Source organism: Heptranchias perlo, chromosome 29 (genome assembly GCF_035084215.1).
Source record: "Heptranchias perlo isolate sHepPer1 chromosome 29, sHepPer1.hap1, whole genome shotgun sequence".
Lineage (NCBI taxonomy): Eukaryota > Metazoa > Chordata > Chondrichthyes > Hexanchiformes > Hexanchidae > Heptranchias > Heptranchias perlo.
Window position 1 is genome coordinate 24,938,220 of NC_090353.1, and position 13,809 is coordinate 24,952,028.

A 13,809-nucleotide genomic window follows, 5' to 3' on the forward strand; every position below is an offset into this window, starting at 1 on the left:
TGGTTATTTACCTCTCTGCTAAGGGAAATAGGTCCTACCTATCCACTCTATCTAGGTCCTTCATAATTTTATACACCTCAATTAAATCTTCCCTCAGCCTCCTCTATTCCAAAGAAAACAACCCCAGCCTTTCCAATCTTTCCTCATAGTTAAAATTCCCCAGTCCTGGCAACATCCTCGTAAATCTCCTCTGTACCCTCTGTAGTGCAATCACATCTTTCCTGTAATGTGGTGACCAGAACTGTACGCAGTACTCTAGCTGTGGCCTAACTAGTGTTTTATACAGTTCTAGCATAACCTTCCAGGTCAAGGGGCTCCTTTCCTGGAGTCACTTTGAGCTCTCTGCTTTCAAAGGTAATACCTATTGCTACCTGTGTAGGATGACCTGCTGGACAGAACTGCCATATCAGTGATATCAGTGCCAATCAACTGCTCTTGTGGTATTCCATGCATGTCACTGTAGGAAAAGGCAAACTGATCTGAATGAGCACAGAACTTTGGGGCCAAAATTCCTGGCTGGTGCAGGGAGAGCACTCAGTGGTCTGATGGTGCCCGTAGGGCAGCTAGGAATTTGGAGTGGAACTTGGTTCCACTGTGTTGTTACCCTATGCAACCATCATCCTAAATTTGGTTCGTTGGGAATGGGAGTGGGGGCAGGCAAGTCTTCCACCCATCCGCTGTGATTGCAGTCAGCTTTAGGGGCATATCCAGGCCACTGCCAGGATGCCCTGGAAATCCAGCCAATATGCCCTCCTAAGGCCCAGTGGAAGCCACAGCCAGTAAAGGTCCTAAAAATATTAAGAGACAAAAGTAATTGATCTCAGGGTTAATGAGTTTTTATATGCTCCCAGTTAGATGTCCATCAAAATTAATACATTTTTCTCTCTTTCTTCTTTGACCCACTAAGGACCTCTGGGTTCCCCTATTAGGAGTAGGTGCCTCTGCAATGCATTTAAAGGCATTGGCTGCCTGCCCCCATTATTAGGAGACCTCACCCCGGGATTTGGGAGGGATCTGCATCTATTGAAGCAAGCATATATGTGAAAGCTGATCCATTTCCGGATGATATCACCAAGGGTAGAAAATTAAGGATTGAACCACAGAAGTTTCCAACTCAGAAGAAGACCATCGTGTCTGTGTCGGCTCTTTGCTAGATCACCTCAAAACTAATCCCACCTCCTTGGTCTCTCACATAGCCCTGCACCTTCCTCCGCCTTAAGTGTTCATCTACTTTTCTTCTAAAGGATTACAATGGTCTCTGCCTCAACTACTCCCTGTGCCAAAGCATTTCATGCTTTAACAAATCTGTGTAAAGAAATTTTTCCTAACCTCTTTCCTCACTCTTGAAGATAATTTTAAACTTTCAATCATTCCTGAGCAAATAGTCTTTCCCCCTTCCCTCTTCATAAATTTGAAACTCTCTATTAAATCTCCTCTTAGCCCTCTCTGCACCAGTGGAAATAGTCCCAGTATCTCAAGTCTTTCCTCATAATGCTATACACTCTCTATGGCTTTAATGCCCTTTCTATAAGGGGATGCCCAAACTATGGCCTAACCAATGCCTTCTACAAAATTTTAATTACCTCTTTAATCTTGTACTGTATGCCCATATTTATAAAAACCAAGATGCTATTGGCCATTTTTATTCACCTGCAATTGCACTTTCAGGGAATTATTTCAACCTTTGGTGTTCCTGTCATCCACATCCTTCAGTGTTTTTCCATTCGGTGAATGCTCCCATTGCTTATTTTCACTTCCAAAATGCATTACCTCACACATCTCCAAAGGTGGGATCTGAAGGGGAGCCCCATGCCGTCGTTGCAACAATTAGTCTGGGGGACATGGAACGTGAAGCCAAGGAGGCCTCGGTGAGGGCGATGGAGACAGCATCAAGAGCCAAAGTTCCAGTCAGACCCAGGCTGTTGATGCACTTCTCCAAGATGAACTTGCGGTACGATTGTCCTTGTTTATGAGGGAGCAGACATTAAGAAGGACACTGAAGGGGGATAGGGTAACCTAAGCAGCATTGTCCCGGCAAATCCATTGTTTCAGCTAGCACTTGTCTCTTGCTTTATTAAAAGAATTATATATTGCAATTGTTCTTTTGGTTACAACACATTGACATACATTACATACATAGTATACTATGTACAAAGTATAATATACATGCTGGAATGTAGCTGTGAGCTTTATTGAATGGCTGGGGTTGTGAGTTGTGCTGGGATTTCATACCAGATAGTGGTAGTGGCCGTAGTGTATAGTTTTGCTGTGGCAGTGATTGCTAGGTTTTGCTTGTTCCAACAGACACTTACCCTTTTTGGAGATGGAGAGGATTTGCAAATGGCTCTCTCTAACTTGAACCTCTTCCTAGTGTTTTTAAAAACCCAGTCTAAATTACTGCGGTGCAAACGTTGTCTGTACTACATCATTCAAACCACAAACCAAAGAAAGTCATGTCCTCACCTCGATGTGTCAACAGGGAGGGAGGGAGGGGGCGGCGGAAAATGACGTCACCCTGCCCGGCAGCCGTCACAAACATGTGCGTGTGACGTCATGGGACTATTACATCAGCGTGACGGCGATATCCTTTGTGGGAAGTGTGTGTGGGGGGGGGGACGCTGGACGCAAAGAACAATCAGTGTCAGCGAGCGCGAGAGAGGGAGAGTAGTGCGGTGTTACTGGGGCTCATATTCAGGTAAACGGGGCTTTGTTACACTACCCGAGGCCTAGTCAAGTAGGTTTAAGGCTAAAGGAGCAGGCGGGGTTAAGTTATTGAAAAAAAAATATTGCTGGTTCATCCGGGCTGAGCTGGCCGTCGCCATGACTGCTGAACACGTCATTTAAGAGTCAGGTTGTTAACGTTATCTGGCAAAGGGCGAGCCATTGATGCGGTATCAGCCGCTCATTTCACGCTTAACGCTGGGAGTTGGAAGCGCAGCAGGTCATGCCGAATCGCGCTTTTCCTTTTTAGGCCTCGAAGCCTTGGGTTGAAGTTGGCAGCTGCCCCGGCTGAAAGTTAAGGCTCAGCGGCTCAATGGGATTAGCCCAGACCAGTTCGTACTGGCTGGATAGTAGGACGGGAAGTCCCGCCTACCTCTGCTGTGCTGATTGGAGGCCGGTGTTTTCTTTTGGCTTGCATCCGCCGGCTGCTCAGTGCCTGGTTGGGTGACAACGCTGTCAGGTATGGATGGCACTGCTGGTGCCTGTGGCTGAACGACATTTTCTGGACATTCCCCATTAATGGTGTTTCCTTGTTCTTTGTTCCACACTAGGGTTTAAAGCTGTATTGTCTCCATTGTTTGGTCTGCAACAGTTCGACTATATTAGTATTGGAGTTATTTGGATTTTTTTTCTTAAATAGAGAGACTCAGGACGTCGAAAATATAGAAACTGTTAAAGTGTATTGGTGTAGTTGGCGAGCTAAAACAGATTATTGTTGAAATTAAAACAGAATGCTGGAAATACTTAGCAAGTCAGGATGCATCTGCGGAGAAATAAACAGTTAACGTTTCAAGTCGATGACCTTTCGTCAGAACAGATTATTGCTGTCTGTTTTTCTTTGAATTATTGTGTTAATTGTGAAGCCAACAGATTATGGGTAGTAATGAAAGAAAACTTTGGTGCTTTGCAAATTAGTTTTTAAACATAACTTCAGTGGGATTTAGAGTTTAAAACTTCACTTGTGGCTATAATTGTGGTTTCTTACTCCAGTACTTTTGTCCTTTTTATGTTTTAGGCGTTACGAAGTAATTGCATATGTTCAAATGAGTGGCTATTGAATTGAACTGTCCTACGTTGGCAGGAAACTGTCTTGTCGGATATAGATTCCATGAACATATTTGTGCTTTGTTACTGACTTCAAGATCGAACAATTTGAGGATTTTGTTGGTGGAATCTGAAAGGATTTTCTCCAGTATTGCTATTTAAATATGTAATACTTAGGGTTTTGGACCCCACCACCTGACATTTACTTCACTGGATAGCTTTGGAATAAAGGTTTAGTTCAAATATGCACACTTCACAAAGTATTAATTTCAGACTATAATTGCTGTTCTAATGTTTCTGAGGAAAAAGGGAAGCAGGTGATTCTCCAGTCTTACATCTGTGATGTAGTCATAGCACTGCTGAGAATTGTGGAAGTCACACTCGATTACACGCACCCTTGCAAGATTTTTGTGAACTGTCAAGTCCTTGAAGACCCAGTAGCACTGTTGTCATCAGAATTGTTTTGTGTATTACCAATATATGCCGTTGAAAAGCTAGAACTCAAGCCAGTAAGTGATAATAGTTTGGAGTCATCATTTCAGATTGCATCTGTTGCTAATATCAGCATTTCACTTCAGCTGAAACTGCTCCTCGAACCAATCTACATTTTGAATGAAGAATCTGATTGCACTGATGTGGACCTTTCTATAGTTCAAGGCTTAAAATATGAAAATTTCACATGCCAGCCATGTGAAATGCCAGCTCTTTACTGAAACCCTAGTGATAACAGCAAAGACATTGCAGTTTCAAGAGGAAACCTGGTCTAGTTGGTGATAAGCATGGTGGTGTTTTGGTTTCAAGTGACAGTTTCTTTTAGGTCACAGAGGTGATTTACCTTGCAGGTGCCCACTGTAATTGGGACTGAAGATAATGTCTTTAATGGCTTTTTAAAATTTGCTGCAAGTTGAATATTGATCAGTTTGTGCTTTCACAATAAAATTTACAATATGGCAGTTAAGCAAGATAATTATAGGCAGCCTGTTCTGCAATTCAGCAATGTGTATCTTTGTCCTTTTTATGTACTGGCTTTCAAAAAAAAGGCATGGTAAAACTTTCAAGTAAATTTGAATATTTTCTTCATGCAAGGATTGTACAACACAAGGAGCACTTTAGCTTGGAAACTAGTCTTAAATAGTAAATATCTAATGGAGCCAACTTAATGAAGTGATGTGCAAATCGGATACTATATTACTGACTGTAAATGTGTTTCCCTCCTAGAGTTCTCGTTTCCCTCTGGTGCCAGATAACCAGAGCTTTGATATATAGTGTGTCCAAAGCTTTGAAGCTTGAATGGGCTTGTGACAACCATAATTTAAAAATATCTAGAGATCTAGAAAGAAACTTTCATCGCAAAATAATAACTGGCTCTTGAAGAATAAGTTGATTCTGAGCAAATTTGTACTTTTACATCAAGCCTTCAATATTCAAGCATGGTTTCAAGTGGATGTTTTCCTGCTTGCTGACTGCATTAGATGCAAATACAATTTTAATGTACAATCTCCCCTGCTGCCTGGTAGTTTCTGTATTGGCGTTTGGGGGGAGGGAGAAGAAAAGGGCCTTGTTTTGTTTTTCTCCTCCTATCTTGGTGGTGAATCTTGGCACCTATGAAATTGTACTCCAGTAACACTCTTGTACCATGGCAGGCATCATATGTGAGGCTGAGCCAAATATTGCCTGTATGGAGGCTCCAACAGGATTACCTGAATAGCAGTCAGGAACAAGAATCCTGGATTTTTTTTCTTAAGACATTGAAGTGAATTCTAGTGCCTCTATTGCTGCACAGACCAATGATTAAACCAGGGGCCACCTTGGTCTTTATGACCGTATCATTCAAAACAGAGCCACCAGGGGAGATGTAACTGACATTACACTGGAAAACTCCAAATTACAAAGCTTGCTAGTGATTATTGCACAATAGTTTCTGGGTATTTATGGTGTCGAAAACTTGGATACCCTACATTTCCATGTATTAAACATTTTCAAACAATGTGATCTCTTCATTAGGTGACAAATGGTCCCCACAATCAATAAATAACTGCTTTCTGGGACTGGGGGATTTTCCACTTAAATTATTTCTACGTAGACTAAATGATTTTTCAAAATTGATGAGTATTCTGTGTATTGAAACTTAGAGTTTGAAATTTTGCTTTTGTGCTTTTGCTAAATGATGTTTCATGGTATTTTTCAATTGCTAATGCTGTTTTTGAAGTGCAAATCTGAATGAGGTGGGGTAAATGAGCTTGACTTAAAGCACTGCAAAAAATGACAATTAGTTTTGTTCCCTTAATTATACAGAACTCCTCCACTGAAGCAGTTGGGGTTGTGGAATCTGCTCTTATTCACATCAGGGAGCTGATTCCATGTGTAGAATTGTGCATGCTTGGTAGTTTGAAAGTTGTGAAATGTGACAGTTTCTGGCTACCAAATTTTCCCTGAAGGCTGGGGAAGGTTCACTGATTCGACCACTGATTTGGGCGGGGTGTAAGGGTGGCATTTTTAGTCTGTATAAAGAGAAAAGGCACTAGTAGGTGTGCTGGTCAAAGCTAGAAAAAAATGAGTAATGACATTTGTGCTAGGGAAAGTTGCCTCTCTACCTTGTTTACCTTACAGAATTGCTGCTGAAGTTGCAGCAGCTCCAAGGTAAATGAAACAGATTAATTACACAACTTGCTGTTGCTGGCAGTGAAGCAGACAGAAATGGGTCTGTGCCGAGTAAGCTAACTCAGTGGGGTACCAGTAGATCCACTGCGGTTAGCTTCAAATTGGCCAGAGTTCCTCATAACTATTCAGTGATCCTTCTTGGAAGTGTGTGTATGCGTGCGCGCGCACGCACGTGTTTTGATTCCCTGTGCTGTTGTATAGTTCGCTGACACTCGCTTGTTGAGGCTCACGAGTGATAACCAGGTGGGCGAGGTACCATACCCAGTAAGGAATAAACATCTTCATAGGGGGCAGGATGCAAATTGGTTGGGGGAGCAACAATAAGTGTCACTAATTATACTCTTCCCAAAAAAGGAATGTTGCGAAGAATTGTGTTTGACATTGGAGAAGTAAGTCATTGTGTGACTATGAATGTATTCAATATTGGTGATCGGAATTCTTCTGTTTCACTGGATTTACCCCTCAATAACACAACAGTTAGTCCTTCAGCATTCACAGTTAAATATCTTAATTTTACAGAATTTCTTCTATTATAATAGAAGCAGGTTCTTTTCCTGTTTAGTCTGCCCTTTGTTTTTGGATTGGCAACAGCAGATAAATGCGCATTTGGAGCAACTGTGTAAATATAACTTTAAAGCAACAGCGCATGTGTGAATCCTTCGAGCACAGAAGTTGCCTGTATGGGTGAACTGAAGTCAGCTTGCTGCAGGCAAACCCAAAATAATGGCTATAAACCTACATACAACTGCAGTTTCTGTCCCACAAGTGACTGCTTTCTGGGGTCACCCCTTGTATCATGCCATTAGGCAATCATAAGGACATAAGAAATAGGAGCAGGAGTAGGCCAATCGGCCCTTCGAGCCTGCTCTGCCATTTAATAAGATCATGGCTGATCTGATCCTAACCTCAAATCTAAATTCATGTCCACTTTCCTGCCCGCTCCCCGTAACCCCTAATTCCCTTCACTTCTAGGAAACTGTCCTGTGAAATAAATGGGATATCAGGTATTAATATTAAACCCACAGATGACAACACTTCATTCTTAACCAACAAATACTGCTATTTCTATAATCTCATCTGAATCTTGTCTTAATTATAGCAACCATTTGATTTACCAAAACAATTAGATTGCACAGCCCTGATATGTAGCAGGTTTGATTCTAAGGAATTATATCAGATATGGCAGGGTTCACAGTGAAACTTTTTATTTCTTCAAGAGCAATTTTCAATTGGTAAAAATTTGAATCTGTTATGAATGCGCTGAAAGAAATTGCAACATTGGGGGAGAAGGGTAGAACGTGTCCTTCCAATCAGTCAATCTGTGACATCTGCAGAATACTTGTGCAAGTGACAACACATTTAATAAACTAAGGGTAGCTATTATTCCTGCTGTATTACAACTAAATGGGCATAATAGTTCATTTTTTATTTCTCTTTGAATTTTTCTTAATGTCAGTGGAGGAATACTTTTTCTTGAGTCTCTGGATCAAGTCAAGTTTAATGAAGGCTAGATACAGATTGTCTGTTTTACCTCCCCCCACCAGATGATTTTTAAGTTGGCTTTGAGTGAGTTGAATTGTGGAGCGTTTTATGTTATGCACCTATCCCAGCTAAGAACTTAATTAAAGCTGTCAAAACTCCCTTCCTGTAGCACTTTTAGAACTGGTGGGGAGCAGATCCTTTCATCCCACTAGTCTGGATTGAAATACAGTTTTATTTACCCCAGTGCTTCAAAATATGTTTGCTTTATTTCTTGTAAATTATATTAAAATAAGCTTGAATAATTGTTCTGGAAACTGTTAAGTCTAGTTCTACCTTTTTGTTAATAGCTTTTTTCCCCTTCTGTTTCATCAAACACTGACTCATAACGAACACAGCTAGGTAGAAACCAACATAATTATCAATGGACTAGTAGTGTGATATGCTCATGGACCACAGAGTCCTGTTCCAGCACCAACCAGTGCTCCCACAAATGTATAAAGGAACAGCAAGTCCTTTTTTATAAAACATTTTCCTTTGTTGGCAGACAAGCAGCTTCCAGCAGCTTCTGTTTTACACTTTGGTTCAGCAGCCTCAATACTGAGCCTTTTTAAATGATTAAATATAAACTTAAAGTAGCTATATTGCAGCCTGTATTTAATTAGGACTTAGAAATGGGCCTCACCATTCTCTGTTCAATTGGATGCACCATAAGACTGGGAAAGATGCACCAAAAAAAACCTGTTTCATTTCTGCATGAACGCTTAGCATGTTGCATCCACTTGCAAATACCCCTTCATAGGCAGCAGTACCATCTTTAGTGATCAAAGCTGTTTTAGAATGGACATGATACCCAACCCCCCCCTGTCCTTGTTCCCTTCTACAAGAGAACTGCAACTGATCGAGGACTGCAGCACTAGTGTTAAAATCTTCTGAGCTTCTATGCAATTGTGCCAATTGCAACCGTGAAAACCAGTGTCACGGCCCAAACCATCGTACAAACTTAAACTGAATTGATTGTGGTGTGTGTGTGGGCACACTGATGGGTCCTGAGTAATTAAAATCCAAATAATAGTGCATTTTGCATACGGATCAAAAACGCTATGACTGAGACTGAATGTAAAGTGAATGGCTGCTTTGGAATCCTCTACTTAAAAAGGGTATAGGTTTGACTGGAATCATTGATTAACTTCTTGTGACTGGTTTACCTGACTTTTTTTGTCATCAAACAATTAGTGTCTAATCTGTCCAGTTTAACAAGTACTATGCCATGACAATGAGCAGAATTTACTGTTATTTTCTGATCTAATTTGTCTTTTGTAATGCAAGACAATATATAGGTAAACAGAAAATGCTGGAAACACTCAGCAGGTCAGGCAGCATCTGTGGAAAGAGGAAGGTAGGGCTAACATTTCAGGTTGATGACCTATTGTCATAGAAGGGTAGTTCAAATCCTGGCACAGATGCTGGTATTAAAAATGAATTCTCTTAAAATAACTTTAATCCATGGCTGAGTTTGCTTTAGTAAACTTCCTGTAATTTGATTTAGATGACCTCTACATTTAACTAGAATGGAAGTTTTCAAAAATGACTGTAGGAGGTACATTAATTATCCTTATTAGTTCAGCATTATTGTGCTGGGTGATTCAGTTGTGGCATTTGCTATCTACATGGTTAAATATATTGACAATCTGACTTCCTTACCTTTCTGTGGTCAGGAGAGATAATAAAACTCCAATTAGATCCCTCCTCTTCCCCCTCACCCCCTGAAAAGAAAATCTACAACTGAGGGTTTTTGAAGTTGAATTCTTGGCCCAATCCAGTGATGGAAATTATCCATTAGACCAGTGACTTTGTTAGTGTTCATTGCACTTTGCTGTAATATTTGAAAAATTGCATATTCTCTACTGCTTTCTAAATCAGTTTGGCTCAGTGGTAGCACGGTTGCCTCTGATTTAGAGGGGGGGTTCAATTCCCACTTCAGGCACATAATCTAGGGTGACACTTCAATGCATGCTTTGTCTTGAGGTTTCTGTATTTTGGATGAGAGGTTATCCTGAAGTCCTGTCTATAAAAAGATCCCATGGCACCATTGAAAGAAGAATAGGATTGTTCCAGCCAACATTTATCACTCAACCAGCACCATCAGCATTAACTTGTCACTTATGTCATTTGATATTTGAAGGACTTTGCTATGCGCAAATTGGCTGATGTGTTTGCCTACACTTCAAAAATAATTGGCCGTGAACTGCTTTGGGGCAACTTGAGGATGCAAAAAGTACTACATAAATGCAAGTTTGTTCTTTTGAGCTCAGCTATTTTTTTCAGCCTTCATTTGTGCCTTGAAACTCTTGCAGACTCCTTGAGTTTTAGTAATCGTTGCCACAAACTAGTGTATTCCTTGATTGTGATAAATGCTTTTCCCCTTTTCTTCTCATGTTCTAAGCTTTTCTTTGTGCAATCTAACCTTGGAAGGAAAGTAAATGCTATGGTACTTCACAATCAGTTGTATGTGGGAGAGAAATGAACAGCTGTGAATTGCATGAGAAATGCCAAAATGTTATTTTCCAGGACTTTAGATAGTGCCCAATGTATGCCTTGAGCTCATAGCTTTATATTGACCCCTTTACGTCCCTTGATTGCATACAGTGGGTATCCTTAGGATGGAAGTTGATGATGAGGTGCTCAAGTCACTTAGGATCTGTTTGTTTTGATAAAGTTATTGAGACTAGATCTGCCAACTCAAGTCCTTAAAAGCTGTTGTGTTGTAACTTTAGAAAGTTAAATGAAATAATAACAGCAAGTTAAACCAAACTTGGGATAAGCTGATTCGCAAGGTTAATTGGGATGGGCAATACAATGGTAGTCAAATATGCTGTACCAGAGGATAGCTGATGCGGTTCTTTTGATTTTGGTTTTGCTGTTGAAGGGTACAGAGGGCAGTTGAGAACTTCTTCCTTTGTTTTTATTCTCTGGATGAGGGCATTGCTGGCAAGGCCCATCCCTAGTTCCTCTCGAAGGTGGTGGGCCGCCTTGAACTGCTGCAGTCAGTGTGGTGAAGGTGCTCCTAGAATGCTGTTGGGTAGGAGGTTTTAGGATTTTGACCCAGTGACAATGAAGGAACAGCTATATATGTTGGATGGCGTGTGACTTGGAGGCAAGCTTGGGAGGTGATGGTGTTCCCACTTGCACTTGCTGCCCTTGTCCTTCTAGATGGTGGGGGCCACAGATTTGGGAGATGCTGCCGAAAAAGCCTTCCTGAGAAAGATGGAGGGAAAAATCAGAGGGCAAACTATTCTGCCTACTCTCCAACAGACTAAGAGCAACACTGGCAGATTTTAAAAATGGTCGCTGTGCCTGCTATTTATTAAGTGTATGACAGTCCTTCGTACTTGCTTGATTTGGTCATTGGATCCTTCCCACACCATTGTTGCTGCAAACCACAGCTGGTTACTTTGTTCAGTGCACTGCAACACAAACTCACTTTTTAGGGTTAATGAAGTAGGGAGGGAGGAGGCTTGTGTGGAGCATAAACACTGGCATGGACCTGTTGGGCCGAATGGCCTTTTTCTGTGCTGTATATTCTGTGTAACCCTGTATGTGTATTGACCAACATCAGGCCACTTTTATGGTTTAATAAATTCAAAGCATCAATAAATGTTTCAGATACTCATTTGATAGTTACTAATCTTTTGTGCTTCCCATGACATTTGTTAACTTTATGCAGTTTCACTTTGGGGACTTTTATCTACAAAGATACTGGTAATCCTTGCCTCATTCACGTTGTCTAAGTCCGCCTTGCCTTTTAAAATTGCTATATTCGGAAGACATTTATTTGTGTGGGCAGCCTTTTATTTACATTTTCTTCCTATCTCTTGGGTCCAAAAAAAAATTTTTTTAAATGCTGTTTTTTGACCTTTTCCAGAATTGACTTCTAACTGGCTGCATGGTGCCTTCAATATACTTTTTTTTTGACTGGAGAGAAGAGGTCACCTCTGGGTGTTCCGATTTAATTTACAAGTAAACTCTCTCTGCCTATTACTAATTTTTGTAAATTGTAGTTTCAAAAAGCAAAAGTTTTTCTGTTTTACCTCCCTCTCCCTGCACAAGCACAGCCATGTAGAACATCATCTAAATGTAATTGCCTTTGTTCCAGATGATCTCATCCTGATTTGATACAATTTTACAACACCAAGTTATAGTCCAGCAATTTTATTTTAAATTCACAAGCTTTCGGAGATTTTCTCCTTCCTCATTTGCCTGAGGAAGGAGAAAATCTCCGAAAGCTTGTGAATTTAAAATAAAATTGCTGGACTATAACTTGGTGTTGTAAAATTGTTTACAATTGATTTGATACAAAGCATCGAAGCCCAGTGATGTGGTGCAACATGTTGGTATAGTCTATTCATGTTAATCCAATGTAGTTTTTTGCCTTAAAATCTCATTTTCTAGTGCTTCAAATTAAGCAATTTTAATAACAGTACTGGAGACTGTTTTTGCATGATTTCAATTTGACTTAACTGATAAATCAAAATTATTTTAATTTGAATTAAGAAACCAAAAAATTACTTTATTTATATAGTGCCTTCCATGTTCTTGGGATTTTGTAAAGCACTTCACAGCCAATGAAGTACTTTTGAAGTGTAGTTACTGTTGTAATATAGACAAATGTGGCTGCCAACTAGTGCACAGAAATGTCCCATAAACAGCAATGGGATAAATAACTAGAAAGTCTGTTATAGTAATGTTGTTTGAGGGATAAATGTTGTCCAAGAGGAGTAAACAACTCTAGTGTGCTTTGCCAGGGAGTTTTCAGGTGAAGATTCCGAGCATGGAGAGTCCAGGATCTCTGGTGTCGAGTCAGGTTGCGTGTCTGTTTGCAGGCCAGATTTGTTTCTCTGTAGAGAAGATAATGGGGATAATCAACAGGGGTGCTCCTAATGCATATCCTAGAAGACATGAAAAGAAATTTTCCAACCTGGGGGCAAGTGGCTTTTTCTGAGTAAGAGAGGTGTTGGTGCATTGCTTAGAGAGGAGAAAATATTGAATGTTTGCAAATGTATTTACGGGGGCTAAATTTGTATTCCAAGGAGTGTTTTTGTGCCCCAGAGAACTACTCATCACTTGAATAATGAGATTGTGCACAGTCCAAAACAAAAATTCGGAAGCGTTTTGAATGGTTCTGCCCTGAGCTGTGAAATTCAGCAAGGGCAGAATAATCCCTGTGAATATTTTTTTAAAATCTCTCAACCTAATAAGGCACAAGGAGCTAGATATAAAAGTTGGTGTCTCGTTGGAATTGGTACATTTAGCATTGAATTGGTGACTGAACAATGTCTGTTGGCAGTGCATAACGTAACAGCTGTTACTGTGTGTACTATGCTAATAATTGAATGGATTGTGTGTCAGCATGCACTTGCTCTACTGTGTTGCTGTATAGAGGCGATTTGTTCTTATATATATTTCTGAAATTGCCTACAACAAATGTTTGAATACAAAGGTGCAGTAAATACATTTTTAGCTTGGATTTTTAATTTTTCAGCTGGCAGTTCTGAAGCCTTTAAGCCCTGGGAAACTCTGTTTTTAAAAAAATAACTGCACAGCACCTGCCTTGTTACCAGCAATGCCCTTTCAGAGAAGTTCTCTTATCCTTTTTATCCCTCTTCGTTTCTCCCTGGATCCTCCTTTTAAAGGCAATGATTCCTTTTTGGGGTAATAGTTCCTGTGTGCCAACAGCCCTTTGGTACCTTGGCCAAGTGCTTTTTTTTTGTGTTGGTGCTGTTCAACTGTGGGAGCCATCTGTCTCTACACATTCACTTCCAGCAGGAGTCACTAGATAGCAAATCAGAGCAGAAACCTTACTGAGGGTTGCTGAGGCTAATTGGAACATCCTGCTGTTGCCTC

At 40.5% G+C, this 13,809-nt stretch overlaps 1 protein-coding gene across 1 annotated transcript in view; it reads left to right on the forward strand.

Annotated features, from left to right (window-relative positions):
• Window positions 1-2,606: 2,606 nt before the first annotated feature.
• Window positions 2,607-13,809, forward strand: part of LOC137299519 (AN1-type zinc finger protein 5-like) — a 28,213-nt gene continuing 17,010 nt past the window's right edge. Inside the window, exon 1 of the mRNA XM_067968324.1 lies at window positions 2,607-2,695. The gene's annotated coding sequence lies outside the window, so the exon portion shown is untranslated. The remainder of the gene's footprint in view (window positions 2,696-13,809) is intronic.